General features: G+C 40.4%; 1 protein-coding gene across 6 annotated transcripts in view; it reads left to right on the plus strand.

The window, feature by feature from the left end:
* The first annotated feature begins 1102 nt into the window (after nucleotides 1-1102).
* The window catches only part of KLF12 (KLF transcription factor 12), a 462496-nt gene continuing 441235 nt past the window's right edge, over nucleotides 1103-22363 (plus strand). For 2 of the 6 annotated variants that reach the window (XM_082434877.1, XM_082434875.1), the window contains exons 1-2: nucleotides 1104-1249; nucleotides 1667-2469. The gene's annotated coding sequence lies outside the window, so the exon portion shown is untranslated. The other 4 variants (XM_082434881.1, XM_082434879.1, XM_082434878.1 and 1 more) reach the window with 4 other exon arrangements.

Raw genomic sequence — 22363 nt, forward strand, 5'->3', positions numbered from 1 at the left:
TAAAGGGCTGTTTACCCGGCGCCCAGGATCAGGCCAGGGGGTGGGGTCCGGGGCTGCTTTCCCCGGAAGAGACCCCACCCCATGGAGGGCCCGTCAGCCCCCAGTTTCCAGCTTCCTTTGGGCTTCCTGATTCCCTTGCCGCACCCACGTCTTCGGATGTGGGCTTCCATCGCCTTTCCGCTCGCGCTGCTTTCCTAGTCTAAGGATACTTCGCTTAAGGAGTGGGGCACAATTTTCGGCCACCTTCACTTATTTGTTCTTCGACACCCTAACACCAGGACAGATCCCCTCCTCTTAATCCTGATTTCTCAGGCGCAGGCCCACTGATTCATCCCGTCAGGACTAGAAGTGGGCTGTGCTCCGGTCTGGACCACCTTGCCCATCTTCCTCACCTACAGAACGTGGCAGGAGGTAGACAGCATGCCAGGCAGTGCGCTGCCTTTGTTTTCATTCATAACGCACACCGGGCCTCTAGAAGTGTTTGGAAAATGCCACAGAAAATGTAGAACATGGCTTTTCCTGGCTAGAACTCGTCCCTTCACTCTCATTTCCTGTTTCTCGGCCTCTGCCTCCTTTTTCTTCCCACCCTACTTCGTGCCACACTTGTGAATCTCTCTTCCCTTAATGTAAACTTCCTTTTCGCGGCCTTCCCACGGCCGGGGCGGTTTCCCACGCGGGGCGGGCTCAGGGGCGCCGCGCCGGAGTGTCCGGCGGCCTGGGCGCCCCAGCGCGCTCACGCAGCTTTGCAAGAAAGTGGCGCACGCGATCGCCACCTCGGCCCGCCGCGCCCGGCCCGCCCGCTCCCAGCCCTGCGCGCCGGCTTCCGCCCCCGCCGACCCTCCAGCGCCGCGCTGACCCCGCGCCCTCGGGGCCACCGCGGGAACGCCTGGCCGCACGGGCTGCCTCCTCCCCCTCCCGCCCCAGAATCGCGCCGATCCGCTCCCCCGGGCGCGGAGGCGGGGAGGGAGGGGCCCCCGGGAAGGGCGTGAAGGACGCGGCTCCTGGCCGCCCGCATCTCGGGGCGCAGGGCGGGGCGGGGCGGGGCGGGGCGGGGTGGGGTGGGGTGGGGGTGGTGCCTGACTTCCCTCTCCAGCCGCTCCTCGCTCCGGGTCTGCAGCTCCTGCTTCCTGCCCCTCCCGCCCGCAAGTCCGCCCGCCTGCCTAAATTCCGAGCGAGGGCGGACGCCCCTTCTCCCCGGGCTCCCGAGCCGGCCGCGCGGCTCCGCCTGGCCCCCATTCATCCCGCCAAGGTGAACCGCTGGGAGGGAGGACGCCCCCGCCTAGCCCGCAACGTGCGTCGCTCCAGAACCCAAACAATGCTTCCCCCGCCTTCCGCGTGCGGCCCTCCGCCCAGCCCAGCCTCGCACGCAACCCCGCGCGCAGGGCACCGCCTGCCCGGGCCGGGACCCCATTGTTGCCCGGCGCGGGCGATGCCCGGCGTCCGGGGGCGGTCCCCGCGAGCGGTCCCGCAGCGTCCGCCGGCCGCCGGAGCCGGCTCCGCCCACACCTTTCCAAGTTAGCTGGTGGGTGAGCCGCGGGGATGGCTCGGGCCCCCGGCCCCCTCCCTGCACGCTTCCACCCGGGCGGGAGGGGAGGTTAGAGGAGCGGCGGGGGCTGTGGGCCGAGCGGGCTCCGCGCTTTATTTGTCTCCGAATTCCCCTCCTAAGGCTGCCTAGCGCGCTGACACAAAAGAGGGGACTTTCTCGCGTCTCCGCGCGAGTCCTCTCCAGACGAGTTGAAATCGGGGGTTCCTCCCGCCGCGAGGCCCCGCCGGCACCCCTCTCCCCGCGGCTCCCAAAGCGGCGTTGGCCATGTGTAGGTTATTTTGGGTGCCGCAGCAAGGTGGTGCAGGTGATCGGGAAGCTCCGCCGCGGCCGAGGCCGGGGGGCGGGGGCAGGGGTGGGGCGGGGTGGAGGTTCCGCGGACCCACCCCCCAGCCGGCGGCCCGGGCGCCGAGGCGAGGGCCGGGCAGTGGGTGTTGCCTTCTACCTCTGCGAGCGGGGAGGGGTTAGTTTCCCACAGGGGATTTCAACCATCACACTCAGAGCCCGCCTCCTAATCCTCGGGCGGAGCGGCTCGGGGGCCCCATTTTATGGCAATAAAGCGACTTAGCGCCTGCTGAGCGAGCCCCTCCCCGCCGCCGCCCCCGCCCTCGGCCCCACCCCGGGGCTCGCCCGCAGCGGCGGGGCTTTGTTTCGGGGGAGGAGGACCCGGAGCTCTTTTGTTTGGGGGTTTGGTGTTTTCACCTCCCCCCCACCCCGCTCCCCCAACCCTCCCCCCCTCCGCGCCTCTCCGGTTTCCTGAGCTGCGGGCTGCAAGGGAGGAGAAGCGGCGTCTTGCAACCCCCTCGGCTGGGCCCCGGGGTAATTCGATGCGGGCCTGGCGAGGCTCCCCCCGCTAGACCCGGGCTCGCGTCTCGGCAGCCTCCACCCACCGGCCCACCCTACATTTAGCGCATCATGTGATCCGGGTAAGTCATTTGCAAGTACAACAGTTCCCTGGGTTGCCCCCCATTCATTTCCTGAGAACTGCAGAGAGCAGCTGAGAGACTCTGCCCGTGCGTGTGCGTGTGCGTGTGCGAGTGTGCGTGTGAGTGTGCGCGGGTGACGCCGTGTGTGTGTGAGTGTGCGCGCGCGCGCGCGCGTGTGAGAGCGAGAGAGAAAGGGAGAGAGAGAGGGGGACTCTGTGTGAGGGAAAGAAAACAATTTCTCCTGCTCTGCAGCTTCTGTTCAGGTCTGTGCCGATTCCGTTTCTTATCAAAATAAACAACCCCCTCCTCTTTTTTTTTTTTTTGTGCCATCCCAGATCAGACCGTATTCTCTTAACATGTTTTATTTTCCTTCTGTCATTTGCTCAAGTTAAATCATTTTGGTTGGTCTGTGTTCGTAAAGGGGGAAAGTGTTGGGAAGCGGGAGGGGGGCCGAGGGAGGGCGATGCTACTGCAGAGCAAGTAGCGTCGGTTGGATTCGTGGAGAAGAAAGAAGGAGGTTTCTCTCCCCCCCCGCAATTTTTTTTTTAAAAAAGAACTTATCAAGTAGCGTGAATTAAGCAAATGTTTTTCTACCCCTAGTGGAATTGTTGGTTGCAGTGCTTGCCTGACAGTTGCCAAGGCTGAGAAATAAAACACCAGGGCTGAATTGGGGGGGGGGGGCTTGTGGAAGTAGTGTGCCCCCAGGAATAGAGCGAGTTGGGTGAAGAGCTGCCGCACCGGGCCTTGTGGGCTTGGGTGTGCACTGGAGAGAGCGGAGGGGAAGGGGTTAAGGCGGAGATGACACTGCTGGCATGAATAGTGGTCCTGGTGCTACATTCATTATTGTCTCTGGTCGTAATGATGTGTAACTGTCACTTGCTACAGTGCCTGGTCCATGGAAGTAGCCAGGGACTGGCCCGTGGCTGTTATTTTCAATTACGGGGGGCCTGACCGGAGTTGACAAGGGGCAACTTTGCAGGGCCACCCGGGCCGGGAAGCCCGCGGAGCTGGCCTGGGAGCCACTTCTTGCCTTAAGAGGCTCGCTCCGAGCACTCGGACTTGACCTCCGCGACATTAGTTGGTGTTCGCGTTAGATGCTTCCCTACGGGGAGAATCAATCCTGCTTTTGTTGGGTAGAGAACTGCCTATTAGAACTTTGAAAACTTTTATCTTTGGGGAAAAGGGTGGGGTGCACTCAACAGTTCTGTTTCGAAGTGCATTTGAGGCAAATGCTTGGAAAAAGTACCAATTCCTTTGTTATATGCCCTGCAGCTTCCCAACCCCCTTCACCCTGCGCTTCGAGTTTTGCATACTTTAATAGTAACAGCCTTTATTCAGCTGATAAAAGCTGACTGTGTTGAGTTAAAGAGTATTAGTACAACGGAATGTGTAATCTGGATAAACAGTTTGTGTGGTTAGTATTGTCGGCTCTCTAATTTAACTGTACAGATGGTTTAAGTGTCGTGCTGTATAGATTGTTTTAAGCGATTCCACTGGCTAATAGAATCCTCAGCCGAGCGCTCGGATATTTTATTTTAAATCAGCTCTAATATTCTCTCAGTTTCCCTGTAACACCAGGGAGAGGGGCGGCTCTATTTACGTTTAGTGCGTGTGCATCTAGTGGCTTCGGTAGACATCTGCCAATCAACGCACGTCATTCTGCAAATCCACCTAGACGCCTTCATGTCCTTTTCTTACTGGAGGATAGAGTTATTTAGATAAGTTAACGCTTTGAAATAAATTTGGTGGCTTTTAACGGGCAGCAGCTTGTGATGGGGAATAGGAGTGGTCACTCTGAAGGGTGGGTGTATTCCATCTTCTAAGAAATGCTCTATGGAATTGGCATTCAGTAAAAACAATGACCCCTCACCTTAAAAAAAAAAAAAAAAGCCTGATTGTGCTATTTGCAGACCGCATTCAGATGTTGTTTACATTTTTAAAAACCACATAGAAATTGGTTGTGATAAAGGGGTATACTTTCAGGCTAGAAAATGTTTAACTTTAGAAGCTTAGAAATAGGTTGTTGAAGGACAAACATTCGGTTGCATAAGTTACATCTTTATGGCTGCAGCCTGGTCAATTAGAGTGGGTTAAATAAGCTCCTCCGAGTTGGGGAGAGAGGGTTTTGAACATACAAGAATTGACAGAAATTTGTAATGTAGTCAGGGAAGAGGTTTGTTATTTTTACCTTCTAATTCATAACTATTATGAAATACACTTACGCTGGTAAAAGTTGGGATGCTTTCACATGAAATTTTAATCATTTATGCACTAAAACTACTATAGCTGTGTGAGGTAAAGAAACATCCTTGAGGGGTTTCTGTTTATTTTTGAAGTGCTTCAGTTATTTATCTATTACTTAGTAATGCATATTTAAAAGAAACTTCTGTCAGCTAAACTTTATTTTGGAATGCGTTGAATTACTATTTACTGAATGAAAATTGTTGCGCTAATGGGCCCTTAATATTTTTTTTTTCCTCCAGAAAATTCCTTTTCCACAACTGAATGTCATTTGGGAGAAAATTGGTGCTGGTATAGCATTTGAGACCTTGACCTTAGCAACTCTTGGCTGGCGCTTGTTTACTACAGCTGCAGCCTATGTGTGTACAGAAAGGGAGGGACTGCGAACAGTGGTGCTGCGCTCTCTCTCTCTCCCCAGACCAAGGGAAAAACAAATCAGGATGCTTGACGGTCATTTCCAAGAGCACCCATCAGGCATGTAATAGCATTGGTGTTCTGGTCGTTTTAAAAAAAATCTATGTCCCTCGGGGATTACTTTCCGGCCTCCTGGGAAAGGTAAACATGCACTTCAACAGACTCAGAATGAGTTTTAGATGTCATATCATGAAGCAGGCTGCTATCAACGTAATGAAATAATTTGCTCTTAAATATAGGTGTGTTTTCTCTCCCCATAAAGATGACATAAGTGCTTAGGCCTCTAGGCCCATATGAGGGCATTTTGAACTCAAGCCAGTGTTGGTTCATCTAGAGTATTGAGTAACTTGACCAGCGAGGTGATGTTGTTAACTAGTCGAACATATAAACGTCTTGGGTATTTTCGTCATGGTACAAAATGGAAAGTGTGGAATTTCATATTTCTGCGAATTACTATGAGACTAATCACATTAAATTGGGGGCGTCAAATGGTTTGTTTTCTTTATATTGTGAGAGTAACAGTCCTCTTAGTGTCAACTTCATAAATCTAGCTGTAGATGATCTGTGTACTAATACAAAGTAGTTTGTATTCTGCAAAACTAGAAGTGGCACAAAGTTATTTGAAAAGTTATTCTTTTTTTGGATAAATAAGTTTCCTCGCTTGTGCTTCCATGTTGATTAATGAACAAGAGCTCAAAATCTCCAAAGAGTTTTATTCAGAATCAACGCCATGGTTATCTTTTTCTTTTAGAAAACAACTTTCATTTTTGTAAATAACTCCTAAAATAGATGGCAGTGGCTCACCTTTGTCATTTACATTTTGAAAATACCGCGTGGTACTGGAGTGGAAATATCTGTATTTTTGCCCAGTGTTCGTTTATTTTCCATTTTAAAATTCACGTTTATTTATTTTTTCAGCCTACACATTATGCACGCCTTTCAGTCTTAAGTATGGACAAAATGTAAGGGTGAAAATATTCAGATTAAATCCCTGGCAACACCCTATAACCACAGCCTTAAGTCATCCACCGCCACCAGGGCTCCCCAAATCAAAAGGCAAGTAAACAGATGGACCTCCCCTGTGCCCAGAAGGGCAACAGCCTTAGGCTCTGTGAGACCTGCTTGGTTTCTAGATCCCAGGCCCTTCCAGAGAACTGTCTGACTTCAGCTGGCCAGAATCCATTGTCAGGCCCTAGAGCAGCGAAACCCCATCTGATGTCAGCTTTTGAGTTCTTGCGGTAGGGAACACATGCTGTGGATTAAATGGTTACTTTCTCTATATATTCTCAGTAATTATGTTACAAAAGGATTTTTCGCTTTGGGGTGTTTATTGTCATCAAAGTGGCTACTTGAGTAGTTCTGTTGCTCCATGAAAATTTGTTTTGGTCTGGCAGTAGATTATAGGATATTCAGTCAAAGAATTCTGCTCTGGGACGGGCTTTCCTCCTGTCTTTTTTTCCAACTCAAAGTCATACTTTTAATTTTGTGGCTAATTGAATGGTATATATTTTTGAATTTTTACTAAAAGCATAGTAATTGGACTCGTCCAAACAGTGTTGCTTTTTAGGTACGGATGCAGTAGCAGAAAGCCCTTGCTGCTGTATTCCGGCGTGGAAGACGAGGGGAAAAGCTACAGAGCTTTGGGGTAGTTTTCCCACCCCCATCAGAGGCCATAGAAGCTGCCACTATCACAAATTGTTGGCCTCCACAGCCAGGAATTGTGTTTCACGTGCTACATTCACCGTGCTTAACAGTATATATGGCTTTTCACAATAATTACTGGCATGATGTGTATGTATATACCATATATAAAAATATAGCCACTATTTTAGGTATGTACATATATATGTGTACAAACATAGTATTTATATCTATGAATGTGAGTTTTTATATTCTCTACCTGTATAGGTACATACCCCATACATAAACCGTGTACGTTATGACCACGAATTACGGTAAAAAGCCCCCTTCCCACTTGCATAAAAAAGGAGAAGAACAGGCAGAGTTTGTTTTTTCAAATTCTGTGTTTAGTAATACTGTTTTCACTTTAGTTTAACAAGCAGACTTAAAACATGAAAACAACCCTGCCCCAAAGAAAACAAACCAACAGACTTAAATGACAACCAAGGTAAATGATTGTAAAAAATGAAATAAATAACTGTAAAGAAAACCTTCATTCATTTCATAATCGGGTGTCTGCTAAGATTATACATCCTGGAATCAGGACTGATTTAAGCAGAGATGTTGCAGTTTGAGCCTGGCTCTCTTGCTTACTAACTCTGGATGACCTTTGTTAAATTTCTTCACTCCTCTGAGTCTGTGAAATGGGAAAAATCATATGCAGTTTACAGGGCTGTGGTGAGGGTAAGATGAAATAATGTAGGTAAAAATCACTTTGTAAAACTGTAAAGTACTGGTGTGGCAACTGATTTGACAGGAAAACCACTACCTCCCCATCCCCCCACCCCCTGCCCTAAAAGGGATGAACTTTCCAGCCTCTCAAAGTGAGCATATAAATTACGCTTATGGAGAAGGAATTTCCGAGTGTGGGTAGAAAACTCCTGGCAGTCAAAGGTCATGAATTCCATTCCTGTCTCACCAGAGATTTGCTCTATGACCTTGAGATCAAGTCACTCTTAAAAAAAGTTTTTATGTAGCTGTTATAAAAGTTACTGACTGTTAACATTTATATAATGCAGGTGAAGTATCTGAGCTTTTCCAAAGAAAAATACATGAAAATACAGTTTCCATGATCATTTATAGAAAATAGAAAATAAAGATCAGCAAGGATTATTTAGAGATTATAAACCTCCAGGTTACTTCTTCAGTGAGTCAACTGAAACCTCTATCGACTGGTCATTGAAAATGCCCTTAATGTTTTTTTTTTATGGAATCATTAAATTTGTGCTGTTGTACTATAATTTAGAACAGCCTATTGAACTTCAAATCCCTAGTTAAGCCAAGATTCTGTTGATTAAGTTATGTCTGATTTATGGTTTAGTCTCTTGGTTAGACTCAGATGTTGTTGCAGTACAACACGTGAACAATAAAGGAAGGTAGATGATGGGGATCTTAAATGGGTATTTGAAAATTTATTGCACACATTTTTTTATATGCACACATTTCCCGCCGTGTACACTTTTAAAACACACACACATTTTTGAGAAAATTAAGAACAATAATAGTTTACATAATTTCTCCCCAGCTACATTTTCTCCAGTTAAGAAACAATTGTTTTTCACACTCTGCACACTGCTATGCTTGCAGTAGCAAAGAAACAGACTCAAGCTAGCTCATCGATATAACTCTTTCCGTGTCACACATACACCTTGCCTACCTCCTGTTCATGTTACAACTATCACTGTAAACATCACCTTCTGTGGGACTCTTATTTACCATCCCTTGCTTGAAGAATACACCAGGTTCCAGCCTGTAATCTATGGCCCCATAGCACACGATGTTCCTTCTGGTGTAATTGTTTGTTGATTTGTCTTGTCCCTTCCCAATAATAAGCCCCTTGAGAGCAGGAAATGAATCTTCTTCATAGTTACTTTCATGGCTTCTAACATAGTGGTTGATCATATAGTGCTAAAATACTTACTGAAGGAACAAATTGAGGAGTACAGCCCATAGGACTATCCTTTCAGTAGCTAAGTGCCAAATATCATGGTCATTTCCCCTTGCCTTTTCATCTCTAGTCAATATATTCATGTCTATTAACCATTCCACAATTCACTACATTTTCCTGAAAATTTTTTTTCTCCTTGCCACATGAAGCCTTGCAGTGGAGTTAAATACTACTGGATTTGAAACCTTAAGCTACCCAGTTTTTAGCCGTCTAACTGGGCAAGTTGCTTCTGCAAGTCTTAGTTTACTCATTGGTAAATAAAAACAAAAACAAGAACAAATAATGTCAACATTGCAGAACGTTTTTGAGGATCAGAATTGTGGTAATGCCTGCAAAGCATCCGGTATATAGAACCTTGTACATACTTAGTGCTCAGTAAATATTAGTCTGCTCAAAAGGTACAAACTTCCAGTTATAAGATAAATAAGTACTAGGGATGTAACATACAACACGATAAATATAATTAATACTGCTGTATGTTATATAGGAGAGTTAAGAGAGTAAATCCTAAGAGTTCTCATCACAAGGAAAAAATGTCTTTTTCTTATGTTTTTGTATCTATATGAGATGTTGGATGTTTACTAAATTTACTGTGGTAATCATTTCATGGTGTATGTTATACTTTAAACTTACACAGTGCTGTATATCAGTTATATCTCAATAAAACTGGAAGAAAAAAACTTTCATCTCTTCCAGTATATTGATGCCTCTCTTAAAAGCAGCCACTGAGAATGAATAGCAGCAACAAAACAACTACTATTTATTGTGCAGCTACTATAATACAGAAATTAGGCACTGTGCTTTTCATTTCTTAGCTTATTTATTTACTGTAAAGATTTTTTTGGGATGTGGACCATTTTTTTAAGTCTTTATTGAATTTGTTACAATATTGCTTCTGGTTTATGTTTTTGGTGTTTTGGCTGAGAGGCATGTGGGATCTTAGCTCCCCGACCAGGGATCGAACCCACACCCCCTGCGTTGGAAGGCGAAGTCTTAACCACTGGACTGCCAGGGAAGTCCCTTAGGTTATTTAATATGTACTATTTAGTAAACAGGCATGTCTAGTTGACTTTCAAATAATTGACACTTTGAATACTCTGTGGAGACCGCCGAAATACCTTTTGTACACTGGATTTTGACTTATGGACGTCATCAGTTCATGAATGAATGCATTTTTTTAAGCTCTTGTAAGATGGGGCCACGTAACAGTCTTTCCCCTCCCCCCAGCCCTGATTCTGCCATTTTTGATAATAATTTCGAAAAATATATATTTGTGAATTTTACTGTTTTTTTGCCTTTCATTAACAAACTGAGTAGAAAAAGGGGAGAATGAAAATCTTGATTCTGGTTTTGAGAAACAGGGCTTATTATCCAGTTGAGACAAAGAAATCATTAGGTGTGCTGAAAACTGGTGAATCTTTATTGAAAGTGCTTAGTGGAGGTAAGCTAATGAATTGTAAAAAATAATAAGATGACAGAACATACAAAATGCTATACATCTGTTTTTAATGACACTAATAGATTGTGTATAATTACAGATTTTGTAATATTCCTTTGTCTCTGGGAATGGGTGTCCTTTAAAATGTAAGTCTAGTCCCTTGACTTACACATATTTGAGTTTTGTACAGGTTTGCTGGAGTGCATTATATATTAGAAACGTGAGATTCCTTCCTCCCTTCCTTTATTAAATATTCATTGAGTACATGTGTATGATATTATGGTTTCTATTTTATAGATGTGGAAACTGATTTTCACAGAGTAATGCCATCATTATCAATAACCAGTTAGCTTTAAAGCAAAGATTTGAAAACTGGAAAACCTTTGAACTGTCCTCTGTGTTAGTTACTCTTACCTCCCTTCAGCATTAAATATGCTATTCCAGTTAGTCTTATCGTAGATAATTAGAGCAAAAGAATGGGGGTATTGTACAAATAAATATTGTCTTTAGAGGCTGTTTTATTTGTAGATTATATTGATATACATTTACTAGAATACCTTTACTAGAATATTTACTTCAGTGTAGAAGCCAATTCTGTGTTTAAGAGACTTAATCCAAAAAATTATTTTAGGAGGCAACTGCTACAGGATGTTCCATAATGTTAATAGTAGACCAATAAATTCTGGCCAGTATGCATTCTGTTTGATAAAGCGATTAAAGTCAGAGGCATAATAAAATTAATAAAAAATATTATCTGTATAAAAAATGCCTTACTTTCTCATTGGACTTATGCTTATTTAGCTCCTACCATGTATCTGGAATTATATATGAAAATGGGTAGGACATCACCAATGAGCTGAAAATCAAGTAGGAGAGGTAAGACTTCTGTAGAAAATTATAATTCAAAGTAATTTGTGATACATGCATCAAGTGCTATAAGATGCTTAAACAAAAGGCAGGGGAGAAAAATTGCTCCTAGCTGGGATATCAAAGGTTTCAAGGTTTCAGTGGATAGGTGGCACAAATCCTTCATGGAAAAAGTTTTACGTTTTATAGGAAAGAAACAGCAAACCTGCAAGTGGAAGAGAGCAAATTAAAAACAGCTATTTTGGCATCTGTGGTGATTTCACACCTCTTTTTCTGTTATCTTTTAGAGCTGATGGCTTTATGGTGTTTTGGCAAACTTCTATCATTTGCTGTATCACCAGAAAATTTTCTTTTCCAAAAATAGATCCCAGGATATGCTTGGCTAGTAGGGCACACAGTGTTACAGTGAATTTAGAGAAGGTTTATTTGGATAAACAAAAATAATGATGGTTGATTAAAAAAAATTTAAAAGTACACTTTATATGAAGTTATCTAATAAAAGTTTTTGCATATTGCTGAAGAGGTTTGATATATGTTTTATTTATAAATGTTGGGAATTTTAGCCTTGACCAAAAGCCTTTACATATAGGAATAAAATCTTTTTTTTTCTATGTAAGAACAATGGAAGGGAAAACTTGAAAACTGATCAGTTTTACAGAAGGTCAGAGTCAGTTGAAGGGATATTTAGAAAGGAACTTTACAGTAGAGTGGTTGAATATTTAAAGAGTGATATCCTCTGGAATGTGCATTAGCTGTTCTGCTGTAGGTATAAATACAGGACACTTAAGCAAACACATGAAATACTTCATTTTGAGAGATTGTATAATAAGAAACAAATGAACTCTTAATGAGTCTATAAAGAGCATTGATTGTATTTTTATTGTCCACTGAACTTTCTGTTGAGTATATTGGGACTATACCAAGGCTCCAGGCTGAAGCAGTTGTGTTTTATGTATAAGTAGCTTTGTAATTAAGACAGTTTAGAATACTTGAGAAGTAGGGGCCAGCAAAAAAAGAATTTCTTAGTGCTTGGTGGTTTACAGAGTGGTTTTAGTTTCATCCTGACAATCCTATAAGGTAGATTGGACACAGTGAAGGTAAAATAACTAGAAGGTAGCCAAGTCAAAACTAGAACCTTGATTTCCAACCCCAGTAAAATAATTTGTTCCCATTTCATTCCACTGCTGTCTTCCTAACTTTCATTTAGTCTTAATAAGCCAACATTTTGAAAGTCCACATTGCACAAAAGAGGTGCTGCTCAGTGAATATTATTGGATGAATTCTTATCTCCTTCCAAAACGTACTTTAAAGGGGTATATAAAACCCCAAATATAACAGCTTGGCGAGATCAACCCAATTAATCCTAGAAGAGACTGTGCAATTGGAATTCATCCATACTCTGAAGAAAATTAGGGAGATGCTTCATCACTTGGCACATAGCAGGGCTTATATTAGGTGCTGAGAATACTAAGATAAATAGAACATGGGCTTTGTCCCAACGTATAGGCAGATTGGGGAAAAAGCAGCACAGATAAGCCCAAAGGAAGGGCCATGCTAGTGTATTCTGCTTCAGTTTATTTTCTTCATATAGATCTTTTATGTGCCTAAAAATAATACACTAGATATCCTTAGATTTATGTTATAGTCTCTTTTAAGTACTTTCAGTCTTATTGGAAAACCTTTTTCCATTTAAACGTGGTTTTCTAAGTGTTTTCTCTTTCAAAAATGTATATTGCACATTTACTGTACATAAAATGTGTATATACATTTTAAAGGTATTATTTAATGTTTACAACCAACTCAAAGCTAGATATTTATAATATTTACATGTGAATTTATTCTTACCTTTATGACTTAGTCTTTCAAAGGATTACCACTTAAGATCTATAGGAAATAAGCTGTGTTTTGCAGAAACTCACTTGTTGGGCGGGGTTTACAGATCTCTCTCTCTGATAAAAGTAGGTACACGTGTGTGGAGACTTTAAACTTGATTTTATAGTGAACTCCTTTCTCTTTTTTTTTACTTGGCTTCCCTTCTTCCTCTAGCCAACAATAGCATTATATTCCCTCATAACCCTCATCATAACTATCAGTATTATGTGTCTTAATATTTTTCTCCATATCCATAAGTGTTATAGATGCATCTGCACACACGGTTTTTTGATCACGTTTACAAAAATGAGATTTTTTTTTTGGAGACTCTTTTTTTTTTTTTTTTTCATTTCGTCCTGCCTAAGGGAAATCCTTCCACTTAGCTGCAACAACTCTAATGCATTAAAAACAAAACTGTTGCATATATTGCAAGGTATGGTTATTTTATAGTCTTACCTGTTAACTTACTGATGGGCAATACTTTGTTTCCAGGTTTTGCTACGAAAACCAATATTGTAATAAATATCTTTATATTACAGACTTATGGGATCGATCACCACCAGGGTGGCGTTACTGATTCAAAATGTTGCCACCAGCAATGCAGGGCAATACCCTTTCCCTTAAACTCCATCAGCAATAGATGAATGACACTTTTCTAGTATGATAGTTGTGTAGTGGTATCTCATTGTTAACTTCAGTTATTATTTCATGACTTCTAGTGACCTGGAGCGTCTTTTCCTGTGTTTGTAGGTAAATTGCTATTCTTCTAAGTGTTGCCCTTTATTCTTTGTTCATTTTTCTATTTGGTTATTATCCTTTTGTGAGAGTTATTTATATATTACAGCTATTAACCATTTGTCTGATGCCTGCATTGCAGATAATTTTTTCAAAAACTAATCTTTGGTCTCTTGTCTGTTTAAGAAGTATCTTTTGATATGTTAACATTTAAATTTTAAAAAATTTTTATTTATTTATTTTTGGCTTTGTTGGGTCGTCGTTGTTGCGCGCGGGCTTTCTCTAGTTGCGGTGAGCGGAGGCTACTCTTCCTTGTGCTGTGCAGGCTTCTCACTGCGGTGGCTTCTCTTGTTGCGGAGCACGGGCTCTAGGTGCGTGGGCTTCAGTAGTTGTGGCACGTGGGCTCAGTAGTTGTGGCACACGGGCTTAGTTGCTCCGCGGCATGTGGGATCTTCCCGGACCAGGGCTCGAACCCGTGTCCCCTGCATTGGCAGGTGGGTTCTTAACCACTGCACTACCAGGGAAGTCCCTAAAATTTTAAATTTTAATATAATCAATTTTTTTCCTCTCTGTTTCTCTGGTTTACTGTTTTTGTTTTATGTTTTTAAAAGACTTTCTCCATTGATAAAATAGACATGTAATGTCCTATACTTAGATTTAATTTTTCTTTCCACTTTGATCTTATCTTTAGTCCATTTGGAATTTTTAGTTGTATATGTGGTATGAGAGGGGAGGGAGGGGGTCCACTTTTACTTACTTTCAGATGCATATCCAGTCCATTGTATCAGAACCATTTTTAAGGTAATGTATCCCTTTCCCAGTAAATGTAAATTACACAGTTGTTTTCGTATATCCTATGATAGTACTGGGTTGTTTTTTTTTAACATCTTTATTGGAGTATAATTGCTTTACAATGGTGTGTTAGTTGCTGATGTATAACAAAGTGAATCAGCTATATGTATACATATATCCCCATATCTCCTCCTTCTTGAGTCTCCCTCCCACCCTCCCTATCCCACCCCTCTAGGTGGACACAAAGCACCGAGCTGATCTCCCTGTGCTATGCGGCTGCTTCCCACTAGCTATATCTATTTTACACTTGGTAGTGTATATATGTCCATGCCACTCTCTCACTTCGTCCCAGCTTACCCTTCCCCCTCCCCATGTCCTCAAGTCCATTCTCTACGTCTGCATCTTTATTCCTGTCCTGCCCCTAGGTTCTTCAGAACCTTTTTTTTTTTTTTTTTTTAGATTCCATATATATGTGTTAACATATGGTATTTGCTTTTCTCTTTCTGACTTACTTCACTCTGTATGACAGTCTCTAGGTCCATCCACCTCACTACAAATAACGTAATTTCGTTCCTTTTTATGGCTGAGTAATATTCCATTGTATATATGTGTCACATCTTCTAGTACCGGGTTTTTTTTCTTTTAAAACTGATTTTCTTAGATATTCTCAGACATACAACTAGGGTTCATATCTTAGGAATATTGTATTCATTGTTCACCTCCCCTGGGCAAAAGATACATAAAAACCCTATTGTGATTTTAATTGCACTAAATTTATGTATAATCTGGGGACAATTAATATATATTTTTTTTTTGACAATTAATATTTTAATGTTATCTCTATTTCTAATGTTATTTCATTTTATCATCCCAATTCAAAAATATGGTTGTCTTTTCATTTGTTCAATCTTATCTTTTATACTTCAAATAGATTTTAATATATTTTTGTAATGATTGTTTCCTCTTTAATTAAATTTAATTCTAAGTACATTATAGATTTTTGGCTATTTTGTATCTATTGGGATAATATAATTTCTTGTTTTAGTTTGTTGATACAGTGAATTAATTGCACTGCTTCAGTTTTGACCGTTTTACCAGACATTCCTTATTCCTTGTGTAAGCCTTACTTGGTCTTGATGCATTATCTTATTATGTATAGCTATATTTGATTTTCTAATATTTTGTTACGAATTTTTTAAAAGTTAGCTTTTATTCTTGTAATGTCTTTATCTGATTTTTCTTTCAGGGTATTTGTAGCCTCCGAAAATAACTTGGGAAGTGTTCTGTCCTGTTCTTTTTTTGGGATACTTTGTGTAGAATTGGTATTTTTTCTCCCTTGGAAGTGTGGAAGAATTCACCAGAGAATTCATGTGGATTTAGAGGCTTATTTTTCTTTCTAGGAAGGTTTTCAATTTATTTAATGCATATAGGGCTATTTAGGTTATAAATTAATTTTTGAGTGAACCTTCTTAGTTTGTGATTTTGAAGGAATTTGGCTTTTTATATGTTATAGAATTTATTGGCATAAGGTTGTTCATTTTACCTTATTCTTTTAATATTTGTAGGATCTGCACTGATAACACTTTATTACTGATCTTGGTGACTTGTGACTTTTCTATTTTTGTCTTGATCAGTTTGGCTAGAGGTTTATCAATTTTATTGATATTTTGAAAGAACCAGCTTTTGGTTTTGTTAATTTTTTCCTCTAGTATTTTACTTTTTTCTTTTTTGTTTGTTTGTTTTTTTTTTTAAATTAATTAATTAATTAATTTATTTTTTGGGGTGTGTTGGGTCTTTGTTTCTGCGCGAGGGCTTTCTCCAGTTGCGGCGAGCAGGGGCCACTCTTCATCGCGGTGCGCGGGCCTCTCACTGTCGCGGCCTCTCTTGTTGCGGAGCACAGGCTCCAGACGCGCAGGCTCAGTAGTTGTGGCTCATGGGCCTAGTTGCTCCATGGCATGTGGGATCTTCCCAGACCAGGGCTCGAACCCGTGTCTCCTGCATCGGCAGGCAGACTCTCAACCACTGCGCCACCAGGGAAGCCCTACTTTTTTCTAATTCATTGATTCCTGATCCTTATTATTTTCTTCTTTCTGCTTGTTATAGGTTTACTTTTTCTTTTTGTAGTTTCTTAAGATGCGAACTTAAAATATTGGTTTGAGACCTTTTTTTCTTATGTAATGTTTGTAATGCTATAAATTTTACTCTGAGCTCTGTTATTTTACATTTTTATTCAGTTCAAAAGATTTTCTAATATCCATTGTGATTTCTTCTTTGATCTTGGATTATTTAGAATTATGTATTTTAATATTCAAATACTTGGGCATTTTGAGATATACTTCTGATATTGGTTTCTAGTTTAATTCCATGGTTTTCAGGGTATGTATGATTTTGGGTTTTTAAAAATTTGCTGAGATTTGTTTTATAGCTCAGAATGTGGTCAGTATTGGTGAAGATTACATGTACAATTGAAAACAGTGGATCCTGCATTGTTGGGTAGAGCAGTCTATATGTATATTAGACCTATATCCTACAATTGTCAGTTTGGAAAGTTGGTTAATGTTCTTCAAGTCTTCTACATTGTTAACTGATTTTTTTTTTTGTCTCCTTGTTCTGAAGGTTTTTGGGAGAGCGGGGTTTAAGTATTTAAATTCAATTGCGAATTATTCTAATTCTCTTTTCAGTTCTATCAGCTTTTGTTTATGTATTTTGAAGGTCTGTTATTAGGTGCAAACAAATTTAGCATTGTTATGTTTTCTCCATGAATTGACCCATACATCATCATGTAGTATCCCCCTTTTTCTCGTGTAGACAACGTATAGTTGGGTGTTACTGTTTTTAATACAGTCTTACTATCTCCAACTTTTACTTGGAATCATTTGATCATTTACATTAAACATTTTGATGTGATTAGGTTTCTATCTACTAACTTGCTGTTTGCTTTCTATTTGTCTCATATGTTCTTTGCTATTATTTTCCTGTGTCTTGCCTTCTTTGGGCTTGAGTTTTTTTTTTTGTATTTTTTAAAAAATATTTTATTTATTTATTTATTTATGGCTGTGTTGGGTCTTGGTTTCTGTGCGAGGGCTTTCTCCAGTTGCGGCAAGTGGGGGTCACTCTTCATCGCGGTGCGCGGGCCTCTCACTATGCCGGCCCCTCCCGCTGCCGAGCACAGGCTCCGGACGCGCAGGCTCAGTAATTGTGGCTCACGGGCCCAGTTGCTCCGCGGCATGTGGGATCCTCCCAGACCAGGGCGCGAACCCGTGTCCGCTGCATTGGCAGGCAGACTCTCAACCACTGCGCCACCAGGGAAGCCCGGGCTTGAGTATTTTTTAATATTCTATTTTATCTTCACTTTTGGCTTATTAATTACAGCTCTTTGTTTTATATTTTTAGTGGTTACTCTAGGGTTTACAATATACATCATTAACTTCTCACACTTCCTGTATGATGTCAGGTATTTACAATGATATACTGGCGTTTTTTCCTCTCACTTTGCTTATGCTATTTTCTTAATATATTTTACTTATACATGTTATAAACCATAATTTCCTAGATACTATTTTTGCTTTAAAGAGTCAATTACATATATATACATATATGTATATTTTGTGTGTGTGTGTGTGTTTACTGATGTCTTTTCTAGTTCCAGCGTTCTTTGTTTGTTCTAAGTTTCTATCTAGTATCATGTTACTTTTGCCTGAAGAAATTTCTTTCGTATTTCTTGTAGAGCAGGTCTGCTGGCAATGACTGTTCTCAGCTCCTGCTTGTCTGAAAAAGTCTATCTGCCTTTGCTTCTGAAATATTTTATTTGGGTTTTGAATTCTAGGCTGACAGTTTTCTCCCCATTACTTTAAAGATATTGCTCTATTATCCCATAGCTTACATAGTTTCTGAGAGATGTCTTTTATTATTCTGATTTTTGTTCTTCTATAAGTAATATTTCTCTTTTTCTCTGGCTGCCTTCAGGATTTTTTTTTGAACTTTTTTTTTTACCTTTGGCTGTGAAGTGCATAGGTGTGTTATCATTTGTAATTGTCCTGCTTGGGGTTCTCTAAGCTTCTTTGATCTGTAGCTTATTGTCCTTCCTAATTTTTCACCCATTATCTTTTTGAATATTTCTTCTGCTTCCTTTCTGCTGCTTCTTGTGGACTATTTTGACAAGTACATTAGTCTAATTGATATTGTTTCATAGGTCTTGGATTCTCTGCACTCCCCCCTTCAGTTTTCAGTCAGAATAATTTCTATTGATCTGTCCTCAAATTTACTAATTCTTCCTGTTGTGTCTAGTCTTTTGTAAGCTCAGTGAAAGCATTCTTCATCTTTGAGATAAAGTAATTTGTCTAGTATTTTCATAGAACTTAAAAAAATTTTCCGCATCTTTGCTGAATTTTTGTTTATTCATGTTGTCTGTCTTTTTCTCTAGATTTTTAAGCATCTTAATTACAAAGTCTCTATATGATAGTTTCAACATCTCTGCCATCTCAGGATCTGATTATGTTGATAGCTTTATCCCTTGACATTGGGTATCTTTTCTTGCTTTGTTTTGGTGTCTTGTAATTTTTGATTGGCTGCATGACATTATGTAAAAGAATAGTACATAGTGAGATAAAAAGTTATTATGCTAAGACGTGGACATGCCTCTAATTCTGCAAGGTGTTAGTGTCTGTCGAGGGGGGTAAATGAATCAGTTTATTCAGTATATGTGCTGAGTTACTGCTTTGTCATTGCTAGTGAAGTGTCATATCACCAGAGACTTCAAGTTCCTCCAGGAATGCATTGCTTTACCTGGAGACTTCTGTGAGACCTGGAGTGCCACAGAATTTTTCTTCTCAGTGTTCCTGCTATACCCTCAACTTTCCGCTACTCCTGAACTCCAGTGACACAAGGGACCCCTTTCTGTGCTTTTTGCGTCTATCTTGGAAGTAGTTTGGGTGAAGTTGTGGATGGATGAGTGTGTAGGGTCTCAGTTTCCCTACACCAGATGCAGTTTTAGGCTGGCCTGGATGACTAAGTCTGAGCTGGGACTTTGTCAGCACGTCTGTCCCTTTCTCTTGTGGTAGCCAAACTGCCTTGTGTCAATGGTAGGCTTTTCTGCCAGTGAGTTTTCTATTCTTACATAAGTATGGCTGATGTCTTATTTGTATCACTGTAGAATTGTGGGCCTCAGTGAGTTTCTTGCCTTACCCCAGGAGCAGATGAGTTTTATCTAGTGTTCAGTGCAGGGCAGTTGTGTTCGTGATTTTTGTTTCTCACCCAGCGGCTGCTATCCTTTGAACCTCAGAAGAGGGCTAGACAGAGGGTCTCTCTCTCTCTCTCTCCCAGTGGCAGATAACTTCTTCTCCTCCTCTAGCACGGTCCACCTTTGCCTGGAGGGAGCAGGAGTATTTACTGTCCCTTTCTCTGTGGCAGATGGCTTTTGCTTCATTTGATGTTAGAGTCTTGGATGAAGCCAGTTTTTATGCTTGTCCCCCAGTGGTAGCTGATCCCTACCTGCATGCCAACACTTCCAAGAGTAGCTCTCTTAGGTCTCCTGTTTTTTTTTTAGTCTTTTGTCTTAGCACCGGGAGGAGGATTATGCAGAAGAGTAGGTGAGTGGCTGTGGCGTGTCCTTGCATCTGGGGCTTCTTGGGATACTAAGTGACTTTGCTAGCCCACATTTAGCTTTTAAAAATTTATTACAATTTTAGTGGTTTTATATTGCTTACAAATTAAAAGAAAAATTTTAATTGTAGTAAAAATAAAAACACCTAACGTAAAATTTACCATCTTAACTATTTTTGAACTCACAGTTCAGTCATGTCAGCTGTATTCACATTGTTGTGCTTCACATCTCAAACTTTTTCATCTTGCGCAACTGAAACTCTGTACCCACTGAACAGCACCTCTCCATTACCCCCTCTCCTGGGACCCTGGCAACCACCCTTCTGTTTTGTGTTTCTTATCAGCTCTTCTGACTGTTCACTCTCTTTCCATTATCATGGCCAAAGGCAATTCCTATTTCTCTATGAAGGGTCAGTCCTATGAACTGGAACCTAGTTCACCTGGTTGCCTTGTGACTTAAACTTTTTGGTCTCAAAAACATTATGAATTTGTAGGGTATTCATCTTACATAAGTATTTTCTTTCTATATCTGCTTAGCTTAAATGTGCTTAGATTTCATTCTTTTCTTTTCCTCTGGTAATACCTGTTGGACTGTGTGTGTGTGTGTGTGTGTGTGTGTGTGTGTGTGTGTATAATCTACTGATGGAAAAATTTTTTTCTCCTTTAGTTGACTGTTATCAAGCATTGGAGGATTTGCTAGTATTGAACTATCCTTGCATTAGGAGCAAACCCTTTTAAAAAATAATTTATTACTTTTTATAACTTTGCTTGATTCTATTTGATAACTTGGAAAGGTATTTAGAATATGTACATCTGTATTCACAAGTGAGATTGGTCTATAATATTTTTCTTGGTGCTGAATCAGATTTTTGTATAATAATTTTGGTGGATACATAAATTAACTTAGAAAGTATTCATGTCTTTCCTTGCTCTGTAATTGGAACTGTCTCTTAAAGGCTAATACTCAAGTGTGAACCACTGGATCATAGTTGGGTTTTTTTTTTATGTTACCCCAGTGGTACATATGTAATCTTTTTTCCAATTTCGTCTGTATATCTGTCCATTAAAGTTTTCAGCTTCTTTTCGGATCAAGTTTTGGCTAGGAAATATTCCATTTGCTTTTTAAAATTATTTATTTTATATTGGAATATAATTGACATGTATTACATTGTATTAGTTTCAGGTGATTTGTGAAATGATTACCACAGTAAGCTTAGTTTACATCTGTCACCACACATAGTTACAATCGCTTTTTTCTTGTGAAGAGAACTTTTAAGATCTACTCTCTTAGCAACATTCAAATAATCTGATACCTTACTGTTAACTGTAGTCAGCTTTACATTACATCCTCAGGACTTACTTATTCTATAACTGGAAGGCTGTACTTTCTGACCACTTTCACCCATTTTGCCCACCCCCGTACTCAGCCTCTGGCAACCACCAGTCTCTTCTCTGTATCTGTGATCTCTGGATATCTGTATGTACCCATTTGCTTTATAGGCTTTTAAATTTGTTACCTTGGGATAACATGTATTATAGTATTCCCTATGCATAATTACATTTCTGCTGTAACACACTTTTTTCTTATTCCCAATATTGTCTTTTTTTTTTAAACTGTTCTTTCCATAAATGGTCCATGTGTTGCTTTGCTGTTTTATTATTTTTCTTTTATAAAAATTCTTTTGGTTTTTTAAAATCATTTCTACTCTGTTTTTTCCTTGTTTTCTTTTTCATGACGTTTTGCTTATATTTTTTCAATTCTCTGTCCTCATCTATTTCTTTTTGCTTTGTCTTTTTTTTCAAAAAAAAAAGAAAAAAACCTTTAACTATGAAGGCATTGACATTAGAAATATTGTTCTGAATATATCCTTTGCTATATTCTATGTGTTTTTATTGAGGAATTACTCCCCTTTTCATTGTTTTTAGATAGTTGGTAATTTTATTTCTTCTTTGAATCAAGAATTTCTAGGAATGTGTTTTTAAATTTCTGATTATTATTTTTAGGTTTTCAATTTTGTATTTCCATCTAAATTTTGATTTACATTCAGAGATTGTAATCTGTAAAACATTCTCATTTTTAAATCACTAACATTTTTTTTTACTCTAAGTATATGATTTATTTTTATAAATATTCCCTAGAGATTTGAATAACGGTATCTTCTCTGTTGAGGAATGTGATTTTCTATTTTTCATCTGCTAAATTGTTTGTTGATTTGTTTTAAATTATTTTATGTTCTAACTTATATCTGTTCTGTTAAATTTGATTAATTCAAAAAGTGTGGTGTATTGAGTTTTACATTCTAATC

This window comes from Balaenoptera physalus (genome assembly GCF_965194825.1).
Source record: "Balaenoptera physalus genome assembly, chromosome: 18".
In the NCBI taxonomy this organism is placed as follows: domain Eukaryota; kingdom Metazoa; phylum Chordata; class Mammalia; order Artiodactyla; family Balaenopteridae; genus Balaenoptera; species Balaenoptera physalus.